This window comes from Lagenorhynchus albirostris, chromosome 3 (assembly GCF_949774975.1).
Source record: "Lagenorhynchus albirostris chromosome 3, mLagAlb1.1, whole genome shotgun sequence".
Taxonomy (NCBI): domain Eukaryota; kingdom Metazoa; phylum Chordata; class Mammalia; order Artiodactyla; family Delphinidae; genus Lagenorhynchus; species Lagenorhynchus albirostris.
This window is the reverse complement of record NC_083097.1, coordinates 16,443,064-16,463,586: the sequence shown is the minus strand read 5'-3', so window position 1 is coordinate 16,463,586 and position 20,523 is coordinate 16,443,064. Positions and strand designations below refer to the sequence as shown.

General features: G+C 35.2%; 1 protein-coding gene across 1 annotated transcript in view; it reads left to right on the top strand.

Moving 5' to 3' along the window:
• The window catches only part of CDH18 (cadherin 18), a 341,721-nt gene that overhangs the window by 125,410 nt on the left and 195,788 nt on the right, over nt 1–20,523 (top strand). The window lies entirely within an intron of this gene.

The window sequence follows — 20,523 nt, the reverse complement described above, 5'->3', positions numbered from 1 at the left end:
TCCCTTGCTGCTTTTAATATTTTTTCTTTGTATTTAATTTTTGATAGTTTGATTAATATGTGTCTCAGTATGTTTCTCCTTGGATTTATTCTGTATGGGATGCTCTGTGCTTCCTGGAGTTGATTGACTATTTCCCATGTTTGGGAAGTTTTCAACTATAATCTCTTCAAATATTTTCTCAGTTCCTTTCTTTTTCTATTCTTTTTCTGGGACCCCTATTATTCGAATGTTGGTGCATTTAACATTGTCCCAGAAGTCTCTGAGACTGTCCTCAATTCTTTTCATTCTTTTTTTCTTTATTCCGCTCTGAGGCTGTTATTTCCACTATTTTGTCTTCCAGGTCACTTATCTGTTCTTCTGCCTCAATTATTCCACTATTGATTCTTTCTAGAGAAATTTTAATTTCATTTATTTTGTCGTTCATCATTGTTTGCTCTTTAGTTCTTCTAGGTCCTTGTTAAGCATTTCTTGTATTTTCTCCATTCTATTTCCAAGATTTTGGATCATCTTTACTATCATTACTTTGAATTCTTTTTCAGGTAGACTGCCTATTTCCTCTTCATTTGTTTGGTTTGGTGGGTTTTTACTTTGCTCCTTCATCTTCCTCATATTTCTCTGTCTTCTCATTTTGCATAACTTACTGTGTTTGTGGTCTCCTTTTCTCAGGCTGCATGTTCGTAGTTTACATTGTTCTTGGTGTCTGCCCCAGTGGGTGAGGTTGGTTCAGTGTCTTGTGTAGGCTTCATGGTGGAGAGGGCTGGTGTCTGTGTTCTGGTGGGTGGTGCTGAATCTTGTCCTTCTGTTGGGCATGGCCACGTCCGGTGGTGTTTTTTGGGATGTTTGTAAATTTAGTATGACTTTCGGCAGCCGCTCTACTAATGGGTGGGCTTGTGTTCCTATATTGCTAGTTTAGCATGGAGCATCCAGCACTGGAGTGTCCTGGCCATTGGCTGGTGCTGGGTCTTAGTGTTGAGGCGGAGATCTCTGAGAGAGCTCTCACTGATTGATATTACATGGGGCCTGGTGGTCTCTGATGGTCCAATGTCCTGGACTTGGCTGTCCCACCTCAGAGGCTCAGCCCTGACACCCAGCCAGAGCACTAAGACCCTGCCAGCCACACGGCTCAGAGGAAAAGGAAGAAAAGAAAAGAAAAAGAACACATAAGACCCCAAACCAAATGGTAAAAGCATAACTAAACAGACAAAAATCACAAAAAGAAACATACACACACACTCATAAGAAGAAAACAAACAAACAACAACACAAAAATGAACAGTCAGAACCCCAGAAGAAATGGTAAAAGCAAACCTAAAGAGAAAAATTCACACAAAAAAGCATACATATGCACACTCACTAAAAGAGAAAAAAGGAAAAAAATAATAAAATAAAAAAAAATAAATTTAAAAAAACAAGAGAGCAACCAAACCAATAATCAAATCCACCAGTGATAACAAGCACTAAAAACTAAACTAAGGTAAACATAAAAACCAGAAACAAATCAGAGACAGCAAGCAAACCCCAAGTCTACAGTTGCTCCCAAAGTCTACCACTTCCATTTTGGGAAAATTCATTGTATATTCAGGTATTCCACAGATGCAGGGTTCACTAAGTTGATTGTGGGGTTTTAATCTGATGCTCCTGAAGCTACTGGGAGAAATTTCCCTTTCTCCTTTTTGTTTGCACAGCCCCTGAGGTTCAGCTTTGGATTGGCCCTGCCTATGCATGTCAGTCACCTGGGGGTGTCTGTTTCCTGCCCAGACAGGAGGGCGTTAAAGGAGTGGCTGATTAGGGGGCTCTGGCTCACTCAGGCTGAGGAGAGGGAAGGGTACTCTTGTCATAATTGGAATGCGGGGCAAGCCTGCAGCAGCAGAGGCCAACATGACATTGCAACAGCCTGCAGTACACCGTGTGTTCTCCCGGGGAAGTTGTCCCCAGATCATGGGACCTTGGCAGTGGCGGGCTCCACCGGCTCCCAGGAGAGGTGTGGATAGTGACCTGTGCTTACACACAGGATTCTTGGTGGCTGCAGCAGCAGTGTTAGCATTCCATGCCCGTCTCTGGGGTCGAAGCTGACAGCCACGGCTCACACCCATCTCTGGAGCTCATTTAGATGGTGCTCTGCTTTCTGTGGGGAGACAGGGAAGGAATCTCCTTTCCTTGCACACCCTGAAACAATGGTCTCTTGCCTTTTAGGCAGCTCCAGACTTTTTCCCAGACTCCCTCCTGGCTAGCTGTGGCACACTAGCCCCCTTCAGGTTGTGTTCATGCAGCCAACCCCAGTCCTCACCCTTGGATCTGACCTCCGAAGCCCAAGCCTCAGCTCCCAGCCGCGCCCGTCCCGGCGGGTGAGGAGACAAGCCTCTTGGGCTGGTGAGTGCTGGTCGGCACCGATCCTCTGTGCGGGAATCTCTCCGCTTTGCCCTCCGCATCCCTGTTGTTGCACTCTCCTCCATGGCTCCAAAGCTTCTCCCCCACCCCACCCCCTGTCTCTGCCAGTGAAGGGGCTTCCTAGTGTGTGGAAACTTTCCCTCCTTCACAGCTCCCTCCCAGAGGTGCAGGTCCCGTCCCTATTCTTTTGTCTCTGTTTTTCCTTTTCTTCTTTTGCCCTACCCAAGTACGTGGGGAGTTTCTTGCCTTTTGGGAAGCCTGAGGTCTTCTGCCAGCATTCAGTAGGTGTTCTGTAGGAGTTGTTCCACATGTAATTGAATTTTTTATATATTTGTGGGGAGAAAGTTGATCTCCACATCTTACTCCTCTACCATCTTGAAGGTCTCCCCTATAAATATTATTAATAAGAGAAAAATGCTTTTAGAAAATGTGGAATGGTAATTTAAAGGGAAATAAATTAGGCAAAATAAGTAGCCTTTTAGCTTAAATATGACTGTCCCAACTCAGAATAGTGTCTCTAGATGAGACAAAGTGGCATGCTTACTGTGGAGTAATTGTCTTTAATGCTTAGGTCTTAACCAATAATAGCTTTGATTCTCAAAAATGAGCTTATCTTAACTTCTTGTAGCAGAAATCAATCATCTATTAAAAAAGCACTTGGTGGAGGGTCTCAATACATTTCCTAGGGTGTAACTGAAAACAGAGTTTGTAACATTCTTCAGTCTGCATGATGTAATTAAATACATCAACAATTTTGGTTGTATTTAACCTCAGTATTTAACTTCAAATGTATTTCATTTCAAAAATGTACAAAAAATGTTTGTAGAAGATCATTATATATGTTTGTTTAAAGCCTTTTTAAATGTTTTATAGATTTCAATATTAATTTTTCATAATTCTATATGAAAATCTACTTGTACACAGTTTTTCCCCATAACAATATTTTATATTTATTAATAACTAAGAAGTTAAAACATTTAATTATGGCCCACAATATCTGTAGAAGGTAGAGTATTCCACAGTAGAATATGTTTTGTCAGTTTTTCTCCTTCATAGTCCATCCCTAATTCATATAATAATAATAATTGCATGCACAAAAATTTTCAAATAATTTTCCTATGATTGAGTACCTAACACAGAAAAATATTAATTGGTAATCCCAATGCTAAAAAATTCGCCTCTCTTAGAGAAAAATGCAATGCAGTAATTCAAAGCTGTGTCATATCATCAATTTACTGAAAGAAATATTGTCATACTTTGTCTTCTTTAGGAAAGAATTCTAAAGAGTTCCTGAACTACAGCAGAGTGTATGGGGATTAACAACACAAGAAGTCCATTTTATATAGCATTTAAGAAATAGTTAACACACTATGGTAGACACAAGTTGTTGTCCACTCAATACTGATTTCTTACTTTGCTGATCCTATCAGAACTCTGATTTTCTGTGTAGTGACATAACTCAGTTAAAAAATTAGATTTCCCAGCCTCTCCACAGCCTCTGTGACCCAGTTCTCGTCAGTGAGATATAAAGGAAAGACCCCTGGGGGTTTGTAGGAAAGTTTTGTTATCTCTATACAGGTGCCAGTGCTTCCTCTTTTGGTCTTTCAATCTTCTAGATTTAAGTAGAATTGACATATATACACTACCAAATGTAAAATAGATAGCTAGTGGGAAGCAGCCGCATAGCACAGGGAGATCAGCTTGGTGCTTTGTGACCACCTAGAAGGGTGGGATAGGGAGGGTGGGAGGGAGACACAAGAAGGAGGGGATATGGGTATATATGTATACATATAGCTGACTCACTTTGTTATATAGCAGAAACAAACACAACATTGTAAAGCACTTATACTCCAATAAAGATGTTAAAAAAACAAACAATGGAATATTACTCAGCCATAAAAAGAGACGAAATTGAGCTATTTGTAATGAGGTGGATAGACCTAGAGTCTGTCATACAGAGTGAAGTAAGTCAGAAAGAGAGAGACAAATACCGTATGCTAACACATATATATGGAATTTTAAAAAAAAATGTCATGAAAAACCTAGGGGTGAAACAGGAATAAAGACACAGACTTACTAGAGAATGGACTTGAGGCTATGGGGAGGGGGAAGGGTAAACGGTGACAAAGCGATAAAGAGGCATGGACATATATACACTACCAAAAGTAAGGTAGTTAGCTAGTGGGAAGCAGCCGCATAGCACAAGGAGATCAGCTCGGTGCTTTGTGACCGCCTGGAGGGGTGGGATAGGCAGGGTGGGAGGGAGGGAGACGCAAGCGGGAAGAGATATGGGAATATATGTATATATATAACTGATTCATTTTGTTGTGAAGCTGAAACTAACATACCATTGTAAAGCAATTATACTCCAATAAAGATGTTAAAAAAAAAAAAACAAACGTAATTGTTGGCAGTACAGTAGCAATTTTTTGATCATGCAACAAGTACACAAGATAAAAGTTACATGCAAAACATTGCTGAACAAGAGTCTGGCAGGGTTGTCACTCTGGATATGTTATTTTTATGTACAGGCACATTCAATGCTGATAGCTGAATCTTTGTGAAATGTGCTTTTGCAGGACGATAAATCACCTTGATAGCACAATGCACTGCCCAGGCAGGTGTAGAGTGGGCTCCCCGAGACGACATTCATTCCTCTCAATCCAAAATCCATGATCCACAGAGAGCACCCTGCTCTCTGTGTATGAGTAGCCATTTTACAGTTCTCATACCAGTACTAAACTGGAAAAGGAAATTTGTCATACTGGCTTAAGTTAAATATCAAGTTATACTAAAAGTTGATATTTGTGACATCAGAGAATAGAACCAAAGGCAGTTTTCTCTAATACTCCATTGAGAATGCATATTTGAAAAAAAAAAATTACTGTCGTCTTGAAGTAGCAAAGTATTTTAAAGACACTATAGATGTCCGATAACTCTCCTTCTCCGTAGCAAGGATATCAACATGTCCTATGACATGAACAAAACTGGTAATATCTATTGAATTGAATTGCTATGGGTATAGTTCTCATGAAACAAAATTAAAGATTAGTGTTCTGTGTTAGTCAGTTAAACTGTTTGTTTTAGCCTTAGATGGATTCATATAATTGAATGGACTTAAATTGGACACTTAAGTGAATTTCATAGTATGTAAATTAAACTTAAATAAAGCTGTTGAACAAGCAAACAAAGAAATGAAACCAATTGAATCTGCCTTTTCACAAATATCAACTTCTTGTAACAAAGTTTACTAGCTGTTACCAGGAAGGGAAAACAATAATTTCACTGACTGTAAAATAGAAGTGATAGGAAATGATAGGAATCACTGTTGGTTAATTAGAACATGTTTTATACTATTTCTTCCTGGTAAAATAAAACAAAAACAAAAACATAGATTTATCTTCTTTTGTACTTCACTCTGTGTATCCTGCTCCTCAATAGCGACTGTCGCAGAAAATGCCAGGAATTAATACATTGGTATCTTGAGTCCTATTAGCTGCATGATAATTAATTTTTGAATACTGAATAGATGGATGACAGGAAATATTCCAATTGTATTGTTTAGTCTTTATACCTGATTAGGCCTCATCTGTGGAATGCAGTCACCAAGCAATTCAATTTTTCTCCGTATATTTATATTTATTCTAAGAGGCTATTTCTTCCCCTGAAATGTACTGCAATCACGTTGGCTTCCTTAGATTTTCTCCTAATCAAATATCTTAGATAATTAAAATAAAATCTAGACTGAATTATGATATTATTTCTTTCTATCTATCTATCTAGTATCTATTATAATATGATTGCTAATGTAGTGATATCACATTACATAAATATGGTACAGGATTATCCATATCCACTATACTTTGCATTGGATTTCTAGGGCTTATTTACTACTTGTTACAAGTTTGTACCCTTAAAGACCATCACTCTTATCCCCTCAGCCCCTCCATCCCCTGATAACCACCATTTTACTTCCTGTTTTTTACAAGTTTAATGTTTTTAGATTTTACACATAAGTGATGTTATGACAGCTCCTTTAAAATGTGGACACGACTATGTTTTTGTTGCCCTTCAAACCAAATCCCACATAGTGACTTACACTTGGAAATATGTTTCTAATTTTCTTTACTCAGGAGATATATTATCTAACTTTAACTACAAAATTATGTCTATAAAAGTTCTGTAGAAAAACATGATTGTTTTTATTGCGAATTTGATTTTATGTAATTGTCATTTTTATTACACTTTCTAACGTGTGCCTCATCTTTGGTCTTCTATAAACATCCTTTTAAAATTTTTGTATTTCTGTCAGTCATGTAACCTTATAGTTTAGGATCTTTCTTAAATGGATGACAGAAAATTAGTATCTAACTGCTGTTAGAAAACTAAGTATTTGGAGGGATCATCATAAAAAAAGTCATTAGTGAGTTGCAAGATCACAAAGAAAACTATTCCTGACAAATAAAAGCAACATATTTAATATGCATATAGTTGAAAAATGAATTCCTAGAATGCAAACTCCTTGAGAATTTCCATTACTCATCTTTATATCTTCCATAATGATTCGTACATTGTGTGACATATACATGAGAACACTATATTTATAGAAATAAAATGTAATTCATGGAGGGTTGTTTCCAAAATAACATGACTTTCTAATATAACTCTCATTTTATGTTATTACCATAATTTACCATAATTATTTCATTTTTCATTTTCCTCTTATTGAATTTAGACAGGTTGAGTGTCTGAATCAGAAAAGAATAATGAAGTTGTAGTCTTGAGAATATTTATTTTTTCCTCTTTCTCATTTTCTTTTTACTTTGGTCTTATGTACCTAACTCTTACAACTTTTTGCAATAAGCCTGTCTTTTAATTTTTACATAAATGGCTGAAGCTCCCATCCCATGCAGTTTGGGAAGAAAAGTGCTGTCCCAGTATTTTTTTTTTCTTTTTTTTTGTGGTATGTGGGCCTCTAACTGTTGTGGCCTCTCCCGTTGCAGAGCACAGGCTCCGGACGCGCAGGCTCAGCCGCCATGGCTCACGGGCCCAGCCGCTTCACATCATGTGGGATCTTCCCAGACCAGGGCACGAACCTGTGTCCCCTGCATCGGCAGGCGGACTCTCAACCACTGTGCCACCAGGGAATCCCCCCCAGTATTTTTTTGAAGGTTCAAGTAGAAACAGGGAGGAAGATTCTCTTTGGCTTGCCAGGTCCCAAGTCCAATTTTAGCTCTCAGGGCTACTATCTTCAGTCTGCCTCTGCTGGAGAACAGAGTCCCCATTCCTTCAATGCCCAAAACACTGCTAACACAGGATCCTGGAGGAACTAGAATTTTTTGAAGGTTCAGGAAGTGTGGGAGGTAATTATGACTCATGCAAAAGGAAATAAACTGGAAACAGAAAATTAAATGTTCCAAATTCTTCATTAATCTCTCTCATTGGAAATTTAAACTGTCATTTTATTTCAGTGAGGCCCCCCTCTCACTCTTTGGGCCACTTTTTCTTGTTTCCATCTTCTCAACAACTTCCAGAATATTCTACAGAAACTCAATTGTTATTATGCAGAGAAATATAGCACTTCTTTTACTTCTCTTTGTTCACCTGACACCTGCAAGGGGGCTTTCCCCTTCTCCAAGCAACAATACAGTACGAGTGTTTTCTTCTAAGAGTAATTGTCCTTTCTTCACAGAGATACATGTCAGCCTTCTTTTAAAACACAAGAATTTCCCATTTTGTTAATGAAATATTTCCCCAAAATGCATGGCTTAAGCATTTCAATAACTCAGCCATATTTCTTATCCTTTTCTGTATCTCTACTACCAGTTATCATTTTTATTTACAGTAATTTACACACTACCAACCCTATTTGTTCTCTTTGTATTTCTTGACCCTGGCTTGTTTTTCTTCTTCACCTTTTTTTTTTCTCACTGTATTGCCCCACTTTAGTCACTAAAATTTCATATGCTTTTTTTTTTTAAAGAAGGCCTTTCTAATTTTTCTCTAAATCTGATGATAACTAAGGAGTTTCACAGAATGAGAATTATAAAAAACTGTTATTATATCAACAAAGACTATGGGCTATTCTTGTGGGGAAAAAAAAAAAGCTCTTCCTACTGGGAATGTTCAGGTACATGAATACATACACAGCCCTGGGAGTCCGCCAAAATGTACTGACAGCAAGCTTTGGTGTGGGAACACCTGTGCTTGCAAAAGACCCATAGGAGACTGTCATTCTTAGTTTGTGAAGCATTCTTCCAAAGCAGGAGTAAGTTAAGTATTAAGAGATGAGGGCTTTGTGGTCCCAATCCTTCCCTGTGCAGAAGCTGTGCATGCAAACCTCAGAAAACTAAAATAAAAGCAAATGTCATAAATAGTTTTGAAAAGCCCTCTGCTATCTATCAACTTATAATGTTATACATATTATAAATTGTGATATACTTATTAGAAATTATGTGTATGTGTGTGTCAGTATCATACACAGTTATGGCCCACAATTGATATTTGTTCCACATTCTCGAAGCATTTATTTATGTATTCATTGTGTGAATAAATATTTATGATGCCTTATATGTGGCATTTCCTCTGTTAGCTAAGCATTTATGGTTTTACTTATGGTTTTGCTGACACAGCCTGTACCCACTCAAAATGCTCAGTTCCCTCTAATATCATCACTTGAAAACAAATCCAGCAACAGCAAGTATGCCTGTCAAGATGGTTCATTGTTGTTCACATTCCTTCAGTCCTGCCAAACACTGGTGAACTGCTCCCTCCAGCTGACTGCTTGATTGACTGCTAGATGTAGCTGATTGATAGGGGTGGTAGACCCAAAGGAATAGTCTTTTGTTTAAGGCACTTGATAATTATATGTAAATACAGTCAATAATATTAACACTTTTGCTTCTCTGAGTTTAATTAAAAGCCAGGCAAGTTGAATGACACATGGAAACCGATTTGATTTTTAGAATTAATTGTTCTCTACCTGGTACTTCTTAAGTATATGGCTTTTTATCTGTAGCTGTAGCTCAATCTTTATGTTGCCTCAATCTTTCAGTATTCACATTTATAGCACATTCTCTTCAGGAATATTAAAAATGATGATTCTCAATGGACAAAAAAAAGAAAGTATTGTACAGTAGGGCAGGAGCATAGAATACTCAACAAAATAATGTATTGAAACATGGAGGTTAAAGCTTTTATTTTTTTTTCAATTTCTTTTGTCATCACTTTCTCAATGAACCATTCTGATATACTATTTGTGGGCTACTGTAATCAAATCATGACTTTCAGTAACTACATTTATGTAAGAAAATGAGCATGATATAGTGGAAAGAGTTAGTGGTTGTGACTTCAGAAAAGTAATTTATTCTGTCTGAGTCACTATTTTGTCATCTGTAAAATGAGTAAACAAATGAGTACCTTACATGATTATTTTAGAGATGAGAGACAATATATTCATGATACCCTGGATAGCTCCTAATGTTTGCCTGCAGTTATGATTTATGTACCCATTTTGACTAATGTAGTCATTGTTTGTATTTTTATGTTATATATGTGAATACACTGTATTATTCTTGAGATGAAACATGCCTATCTTGCTTTTGTTTAAACACACCTCCTATCATACAACATGACATTATGATAAGTGAATAAAACATGTCTGTTGCCATTTTGTGTTATGTGTGTTTTACCACAATAAAAAAAAGAAGCAAATGTCTGTTGACTTAAATTTAATTTTCTCATCCCCATAAAACTTTTCTTATATTTGGTATGATTTTCCAACTGTTTAGATATGTGCCATTGAAGAGCACTGGTGTTGTTTGTTCCATGCAAGTGCAGCATGGTATTCTAAGCAAGCAATTGGAGCTTGATTTATAACTCTCATTCATAGGATAAATTGTGCAGAGTCTTATATACTCAGAAGCTAAATAATTTTGATGGGGCATAGTTTAATGACTACTTTAGGCAAATAATAGAATCTATTTTTTCAGAAGGTACAATAGGACAGGGATATCTCTGGAAAAAAAATTGTAACAGTACATTAAGTAATATCTACAACAAATTGAACATACAAAACACTTTTGGTCTAAAGATGTGTCTTCATATCAAACATAAAAAGAAGAATTTTGCTGATCCTTCTTACACTCTTGCAGAAGATTGAAGAAGAGAGAACATTACAAAGACATTCTATGAAGCCACCATCACCCTGATACCAAAATCAGACAAAGATACCACCAAAAAAGAGAATTATAAGCCAATATCTTTGATGAATGTAGATGCAAAAATTCCCAACAAAATACTAGCAAACTGAATCCAACAACACATAAAGAAGATCATACACCATGACCAAGTAGGATTCATCCCAATTTCACAAGGATAGTTCAACATATGCAAATCAATCAATTTGACACACCATATCAACAAAAGAAAAGAAAAAAACCACATGATTATCTCAATAGGTGCAGTAAAAGCATTTGACAAAATTCAACATCCATTCATGATAAAAACTCTTACCAAAGCGGGTATAGAGGGTATGTACCTCAGCATAATAAAAGCTATTTATGACAAACCCACAGCCAATATAGTACTCAATGGTGAAAAGCTGAAAGCAATCCCACTAAACTCTAAAACAGGACAAGAATGTCCACTCTCATTTCATCTAGTCAACATAGTATTGGAAGTCCTAGCTGCAGCAATCAGGCAAGAAAAAGAAATAAAGTGTATCCAAATTGAAAAAGAAGAGGTAAAATCATCACCATATGCAGATGACATTATACTATATATAGAAAATCCTAAAGACTTCACACAAAAACTACTAGAACTGATAAATGAATTCAGCAAGGTAGCAGGATACAAGATTAATATAAAGAAATCAGTTGCATTTCTTTACACTAACAATGAAATAGCAGAAAAGTAATGTAAACAAACAATAACTTTTAAAATCTCACCAAAAGAATTAGAATACTTAGAATAAACCTGACTAAGGAGGTGAAAGACTTATATGCTGAGGACTATAAAACATCAATAAAGGAAATTAAAGATGATTCAAAGAAATGAAAAGGTATCCCATGCTCTTGGATTGAAAGAATTAATATTGTTAAAATTGCAATACTACCCAAAGCTATCTACAGATTTAATACAATCCCTATCAAATTACCCATGACATTTTTCATAAAACTAGAACAAATAATTCTAAAATTTATATGGAGCAATAAAAGACCCAGAATTGCCAAAGCAGTCCTCAGGAAAAAGAACAAGGCAGGAGGCATAGCCCTCCCAGACTTGAGAAAATATTACAAAACCACAGTAATCAAAACAGCATGGTATTGGCATAAAAATAGACATATGGATCAATAAAACAGAATAGAGAGCCCAGAAATAAACCCACACACCTATGGTCGATTAATCTTCCACAAAGGAGGCAAGAATATACAATGGGGAAAAGAGAGTCTCTTCAGAAAGTGGTTTTGGGAAAGTTGGACAGAGCATGCATATCAATGAAGTTAGAACACACCCTCATACCATACACAAAAATAAACTCAAAATGACTTAAAGACTTAAATATAAGACAAGGCACTATAAAACTCCTGGAAGAGATCATAGGCAAAACATTCTCTGACATAAATCATATCAGTGTTTTCTTAGGTCAGTCTCCCAAGGCAATAGACATAAAAATAAAAAAATGGGACCTAATCAAACTTACAAGCTTTTGCATAGCAAAGGAAACCATAAGAAAAAAGACAACCTATGGAATGGGAGAAAATATTTGCAAACAATTCAACTAACAAGTGCTTAATTTCCAAAATATACAAACAGCTCATAGAACTCAACAACAACCACAGCAAGAAAAAAAATCAAACAACCCAATTGAGAAATGGGTAGAAGACCTAAGTAGACGTTTCTCCAAAAAAGACATACAGATGGCCAATAGGCACATGGAAAGATGCTCAACATTGCTAATTATTAGAGAAATGCAAATCAAAACTACAATGAGGTACCACCTCACACCAGTCAGAATGGCCATCATTGAATAGTCTACAAATAACAAATGCTGGAGAGGGTGTGGAGAAAAGGGAACCCTCCTATATTGTTAGTGGGCATGTAAATTGGTGCAGCCACTATGGAAAACAGTATGGAGGTTCCTCAGAAAACTAAAAATAGAATTACCATATGATCCAGCAATCCCACTCCTGGGCATATAACCAGACAAAACTCTAATTCAAAAAAATACATGCACCTCTATGTTCAGAGCGGAACTATTCACAATAGCCAAGACATGGAAACAACCTAAATGTCCGACAGATGAATGGATAAAGAAGATGTAGTGCATATATACAATGGAACACTACTCAGCCATTAAAAAAAACAAAACAAATAATGCCATTTGCAGCAACATGGATGTAACTAGAGATTATCATGCTAAGTGAAGTAAGTCAGAAAGAGAAAAACAAATACCATATGATATCACTTAGATGTGGAATCTAAAATATGGCACAAATAAACCTATCTACTAAACAGAGACAAACTCACAGACCTAGAGAATACACTTGTGGTTACCAAGGGGGTGCGGGGTTGAGGAGAGATGGCCTGGGAGTTTGGGGTTAGTAGGTGCAAACTATTACATAAAGAATGGATAAATGAGGTCCTACTGTATAGCACAGGGAACTATATTCAAAATCCTGGGATAAACCCTAATGGAAAAGAATAGAAAAAAGAATGTATATATGTGTATAACTGAGTCACTTCGCTGTACAGCAGAAATTAATACAACATTGTAACACAACTATATTTCACTAAATAAATAAAGATATATCTTTAGAATATGGACTATGATCCTTAGTGGAAAGACTTGGAGTCAGCAAACTGTGGTCTGGATCCTGATTTAACTTATTACTTTTGAAGTATAATTTGGAAACATTATTTAGCCTTTCACAGACCCATTTGAATGGCATTTGGAAGCATTGAATAAGACAACATAGATGAGCATATACAACCCAGTACAAAATATGAGCATGTTAAGAGATTAAAGATGTGTATATAATCAGTGAGCATGCCTGTGCATACAACTGTATTGAATAGATGCTGAATTAACCTGTTAAAAACCCTGATCATTGAAATATTTCTATATTAGAAAAACAAAGACAGGTATCAGCTGGAATATAACTCATGCTGTATTTCAGGACAGAGGGCATGCTGATTAGGGTCCAGCTAGTGTGGTGCTCTACTCTGCAATTGTTGGAAAAGAGGGGCCTCAGTTATATTAGGGGTCCTGTAGAGAAGAAGACTCAATCATGTTTGGGACCCTGTAGAGAAGAGAAACAGACTGACTTGACTATCCTAAGGAATACATTTGATGGAAACTACAATTATATCCTATGCTAAGATCATCCAGTTCCTAGTCGTGTCCTGCTCTTTCACCTTCAAGTCAAAGTTGGTGAGCATTCCTCTGAAGTCCAAAGGGTGTAATCACCTATCATGATCTCTTCAAGGTACATAAACATTGAAACACATACATTTAGAACTCTCTCTCTCTCCTTCTCCCATTTCTCTTTTCCCAAAATTGTCATTTATATAGATACATTGTTTTATTTTAATTTCACACAGAGTTATCAAAAACTACAACTTTTTTATGGATGGAAATTATGTCTATTTTCAATTATTACTATACTGTTTCCTATTTACAATATTCTCCTCATACAATAACTTTGGATTTATGGTAATTTTTAACTCATGTCGTAATTTCAAACACATAGGTATTTTAGAGATAACTTTTAGAAATATTTTATTATTTATTGAGTCAAATTAGACACATGCAATGCAGAAAACCACTTTCTTGACCTTTGGATTCCAAGGATTACTATCACAGATTTTATTATCCTATATATCTACTAAGTTGTAATACAATTAGCTATAAAGAAAACAATAACAAGTCTTTGATCTCAATGTGCAAAATTATAAAATCGTAGTGATGTTCTGAAAAAAAACAGATGAAACTAATAATTCTCAGAAGACTTCCATGTTTGAAAATATGGGTTCACATCAATTATTTCACCAAAATAATCTCATTATCAAGAACATGACCAATTCTGGAATATAGACTGGAATTTCTGGTTCCCAAATGAATACAGCTCTTCACAGAAATGATAAAACAGCCAGAGTTTGAAAAGACAGGCATATATAAACAGATATAGAATTTATCTGCCATTGAGAAGATGCAGCATTTACAGTATTTAAAAATGTTCCCACTTGCCAGGGACAGAAAAAAGATTCCATGTGGATTTCCATAAGGCATCCCGACTAAGAGACCTGGAGCAGGCAAGACTAGAAACTACATCCCTAGACGAGGCCCATGTTCATCTGAGGAAGATAGAGGCACCATAAAGGCTTAGATGGATTGAGTCTACTTTTTCTCTCTCTGGGAACTCATGGAGTACATTCAGGGCTGTCCACATTGCTTTTCTCTTTTCTAATATTGATAAAGCCTTCTTTTTTATTACCATGCCCATCATGTGGGTCATTGGGGTGAAAGGTTTTTAATCTTTCTTCTTGTGACTTGAAAAAATATATATATTCTCTTATTCTAGAAATATTGAACTTTCCTCCTTGTATTTTCTTCCTTTGTTCAAAAGCTAGGGCCTTTTCTCAGGAGTATTCAATCATACCACTGTGTCAATTTTCTTCTGATGATTTTATATAGTATCGTGAGAAGATATTGTCAGATTTATGAATAATCCTTGTATACAATTATCCACACTGTATAGCTTGCTAGTACCCTGACTAGTAAAATGGAATTTTTAAATCCATACATTAAGGATTTAAATATAAATCACTTAACTAATATGCCTACAGCCAAAATGAATACATATTTAATATACAATTTTGCATTTGGAATACAACTTAATGTATCAGTTTTATGTTCTATTAGCATGAATTATGTGAAATATGCCGCTGAGATTGATCTATAGCTGATTATTCTCATTCCAATAAACCATGAGATTTAATTTTCTTTTGTATCTGGAAAGTCAGGTACAAACCTGCAGCAATTGCCAAATATTGGGATATATGTGGGAGGAGAATCATATTGTTAGAACATAAAACAAGTGTTATTTTTCTACTTCTCTGGTTATTTTCCTCTTTTTTAAAATAATACGTGTTTCAACTAAAGCTTCCATTATTTCTATAACTCATATAAAAGGAAAATCACTCATAAGATTCACTTCAACTAATTTGTTCATTCAGTCAGTATTTGTTGCTTGCCCTGTATGTGTAAGACTCTGAAATGTTAACTTTTGTTCAGTTAATAGAATAAAATCAGGGTCTAAATTGCTGACAGCATCTTCCTTCTCTGATTTTAACAAAATACTACCAGGAAACAAAACTGAAGCTTCCAAACTGGCACTCACAATTATTTAAATTAACTATGCCCATCATATTTTCCCTGTAGAATGAGACGGATATGCCCAATCTTATTTGAAGCCACTTTTATAAACAGTAAATACGTTGTCTTATTGAGAACAACTTGGTGTCTCCTGTGATCTCTTTGTAGCTGATAAATCATGTTCAAAACAGGATTCAACCAAAAAATGTTGTCAGTGGTGACAGCATTTAGACAAATTCAGCTCTCTGTCACTAAAGCTTATGTTGATTATGCAATATGCCTGTATCCTGTGTAGCATATCTTTGCCCATAAAGCACACTGACACAATTCCTTCTAAGTTTATCATAAATGTATTTTTAACCTCCAAATCAAGACACAAGTTTTAAAAAGAGTGTTTAGAGAATTATTTACATGAAAGCTTTAGAGAGATGAAAAAAATCTATACTTAAGCTAATGGTCTTTATTAAAAAATATGAATAACCACTACAGTTATCTGAAACACAGTTGGTCTATAGTTACCTCACTTTTGAAATCTATGAAATAAAGCAATTGATTTGCTTTAGTAATTAAATGGTCTTTTCTGTGGGGACATGTAAAACTATATTGGGTAGCAAAACTCCCTCAAATTCTAATCAAAATTCTAGGTTTTCATTGGCTTCCAGGGCTCCTATTTAAAGAGATAGTTATTTGAATGAGATGTAATATTGCATTTTCTTTGAAGTCCAAACATGATCTGAAAAAAGAAAAAAAATTGATGGTGAGCTCTGGGAAGCAAATTTTTCAAGGGAGTGAACACTGGACCCAGATTCAGGTAACAGAGTTGCATTTTTTTCTCCAACATATACTCCATATGTGGCCCAATTAAATTAGTTCTTGACCCTGAGCATCAACTTTCTCCTGTATGAAATGTGAATAAATATGCCTCCCTTAATTTCCTGTCAGGATAGATATGAACATTAAAATCTTATACACTTGGACACACACATGCAGGATCAGACACATGTAAAGCTTTATGTGTTCTAAGGAATTATCAATATAATTTAATTTCAGTAAAGTGGTGCTGCAATGTATATTCTAAGTAAATAAGTGTGGAAATGCATACTCTTAGTTGGCAGTAGGTAAACAGCAGTGCAATCAAACCTATTTTGACTTCTATGTTTGAGCTTTTGATTGGTGATGTTGAAGATGAACTCACTTCTGGAAGTTGTTTATCCTCCTCACACACTTAAGGAAATTCAACTTTGGTTCTAATCAAAGTTAAAGGTTGCTATACCTGGTGCTTGCAATAAATTCTGACTTCAACTCTTAGAGTTGAAGTTATCCAAAATGTCAGCTTGAAGAGCACTAACCTGGTCCTGATTGCAGCCTCCAGGATGCTGATTGCCATGGGGAAAGCTGTATAAAGGACAAGCCCATGTGTCACTGTAAGGGAAGGAACAATAACTGTGATTTTATGACTAATTTTATAACTGATTGTATGTCAGGCAAAAAAATTCTATTACATTTTTAGGCTTTGAATGTGTTCTAAATTTTACATGGAGTAGACAAGCTATTTCTGCTGTAAGAGCAGATCAGCGATCATTGATTTGGTCTCTTTCTGGCTGGTGAGATGATATTTAACATGCAAGAGCCCTGCACGCTTAGAGTTAACACTGCAGTGATATTTTTAAAATGTATCCTTTGTAGCAAAGATACAACATGACCACAATTTATGCCCCTAATGTGTACTTGTTCAATAAAAAAAACATTAGTTTGGAGACAGAAGGTTAAGGCAGAAAAAGAAAATAATTATGAGTGTATCCTTCCAACAAATTGTGACATTGTTCTATATGCACACACAGTCCTGGAGCTATAATTCTATTACCCATCCATTTCACACATGCACGCATGAATGTGTGTACAGAATCGCACACTAAAAAAGAGTTATTTTACCGCAGGCAATCAAGTGAAATAAAGGACAAAACTCTGGGTTCAGTCAACACTAACTACCTGAGACCCCCTCTGTTTCAGGCCTTGTCCTAGGTATACACTATTCCCAAACTGTAGCAAGATTGCCTCTCCTCATTATATAATTTCTCTTCTAGATATCCTTCTTGAAGTGTCACCTAAGCCTCTGACCTTATTACATTACGTGATTCACCATACATAGTTGACCTTGTCATTCATTTCTTCAACAAAAATTCATTAACATTCAATAAGCACTAACATTCATCTCCCACAAAATGCCAGAGACTCTAGTAGGCAATAGGTATAAAAGATAAAGATTACTCACCCCACACACATACATATGCACACAGAGATTAATTATAAATTAATTATACCAAGAATTTCTTTGGTATTTTATTTTAAGATACCAAGAATTTTCAGGAATGGATATGGAGGGAAGTACAGATTACTAATTATATAGAAATAATAAAACCCTTCCTAATTAGAAATTCCCAAGAAAAATGCATTAAATTATTTTAGATGGTTTTAAAAGTTTTAACTGTTTTTTTTAACTTTTCAAAACATAAAGTTGATTTCAATTATTTTACACAATTTCTAAGAATATTTGTTGCTTGAAATTGAAAAATATGGTTTATCATTTACTAATTCTGAAAGTGGAGATTTAGAGTTAGTATGAATTTAACAAACAGTAAGGTAATTGCCATTGAAATAATTATATGTTTTGAAACTTAATTTTAAAAAGTGTTGTTGCTAAACTTCACTGTCTAAAATTCAAAGATGGTTCAGATATTGTTTTCAGTGCCCTTGTTTCTTTCTGAGTGTTCTTTTCATTTTCAAAGAATTTTATGCAAATACTTAATAAAACCCTCTGTAGTCCAGAAATGTAGGTATAAACTTAGAATCTACAATACTTAAGATCATATAATCAACTCCTTTGGTATTACAGGTATAATCATTTAACCAAATTATACTTAAAGAAACACGAAAGCTACTTTTGTGTATACTGAATCACTTTTCCATCTTAGGTGATTGTCTTTGATGAGTTGAAATGGACAAGGTTTTCCATTTTTTTAAATAAATTTAAATTAATATAGAGTTATTACTACTTTAATATATCTATAGTCATGGCTTAATTAAAATCACATCATTTTTGAGACAAACTATACAATTTATTTTTCTTCATTCTTTGTAATAATATTTTTAATCCCCCAACAATTTTCTCCACAGATTCTTATCACTAACTTGAGGTGGTCTTTGATTGAGTGTTTATGGTGGAGAAAACATTTATATCTCTAGTTGTAATTATAAGCCCTCTGGGGTTTTTTGCAACAATGCAAATAGTAGTGATTTAGTGAATTTGAAACACAGTGAGTTCTGCTATAAAGCCTATTTTGTAAACACAAATATACTCCAATGTGATAATTTTTGCATAATGCAAATTTTGCATTTGTTTATGCACTATTTTATCCATAAGAAACACTAGGTGAACACAGAAGACTGCGTCCAGTGGAATACACAAAATGTGCAAACATGCACATTTCAGACTTCTACCAGCTAGCTCACTGCATTTGTAATGAGCCCCACACTTACCCACATCAGGTGTTACAACTTTCCCATCAGATTTCAGGGAACCCTCCTGCCATCACTTGACTGTAATTCAAGTTGCAACTCTTGCAACACCCATTTTCACATGCGAATGTCAGGTTTTTTCAAGGAAAAGTGCTATATTTATTGCAGTATTAATGCATTTCTTAAGCATTTAGCAGGTGTAAACAATTTTCATTAAGTTCCTAATTTGTAATTTGTTACTGACAAACTTTCTGTGTATTATTTTCCCATCTGAACAAAGTTATAATTTACATTTTCTACCCTTTTATTATTCCTATGAAAATATTTAAATATATATAATGATACATATAATTAGTTCTATAGCTGAATGTAATTATATTTGATATTAAAACATGGTTCTATTAATGAAGTTTTCTTTTTTCTCAATACTTTTGTCTTGTAAATAACACCTTGATCAATATATATTTATTCATATACATTAATATATTGGTTGCAGGGATGAGAGAAACAAGTGAGAGAGATTAAGAGGTACAAATTTCTATTAAAATAAATGATTTGAGGATGATTTTATATAAAAAGAACAAAATATATATTTAAATAATATTTTCATCCATCTTTTCATATTTCCTGGATAGAAAAATGTGTTTGCAGATTAAATTGTTGCTATTTTTAATAAAATTATATATTTTACAGTATTTTGAATATTATAAACTGACATCTGTATAAAATGTAGGCTATGTTACTTTCTTAATTTCTCCTGATAAGTAAAAGCAATAGAGCAATGAGTTTATAGAGATGATTGGAAGAGTTTCTCAACTGGAAGGGAAAATGATTTAAAAAGGAAAACTAATAAAGTTTTTGGAGAGAGAAGTTGATAGAAATGATGACAAAACTATAAAACAACTCTCTAGATCAGAGCAACTCCCTTCTCTCTCCTGCCTCACTCACTATGTGCCATTCTTAGCTTCTAGGAGCTCAAGGCTACTTGGGCATGCAGGCATTGCACAAATAAAATGGAGAGTGGTTTGAGCAATAGTAAAACAGGGGACAATGTATAGGCAATGCCCAGAGGGAGGAAATTTGAACTATCTGGGAGGAAGATTAGAAAATGTGCCCAAATAAAATTTTAGTGAATTTATATATCAGGAAGATCTTCTTACAGATGACACTTTGAGTGGACATGGAAGATGAAGCTAAATGACAAATAATTTTAATAGCTACCATCTGTTGTATTCCTAAAT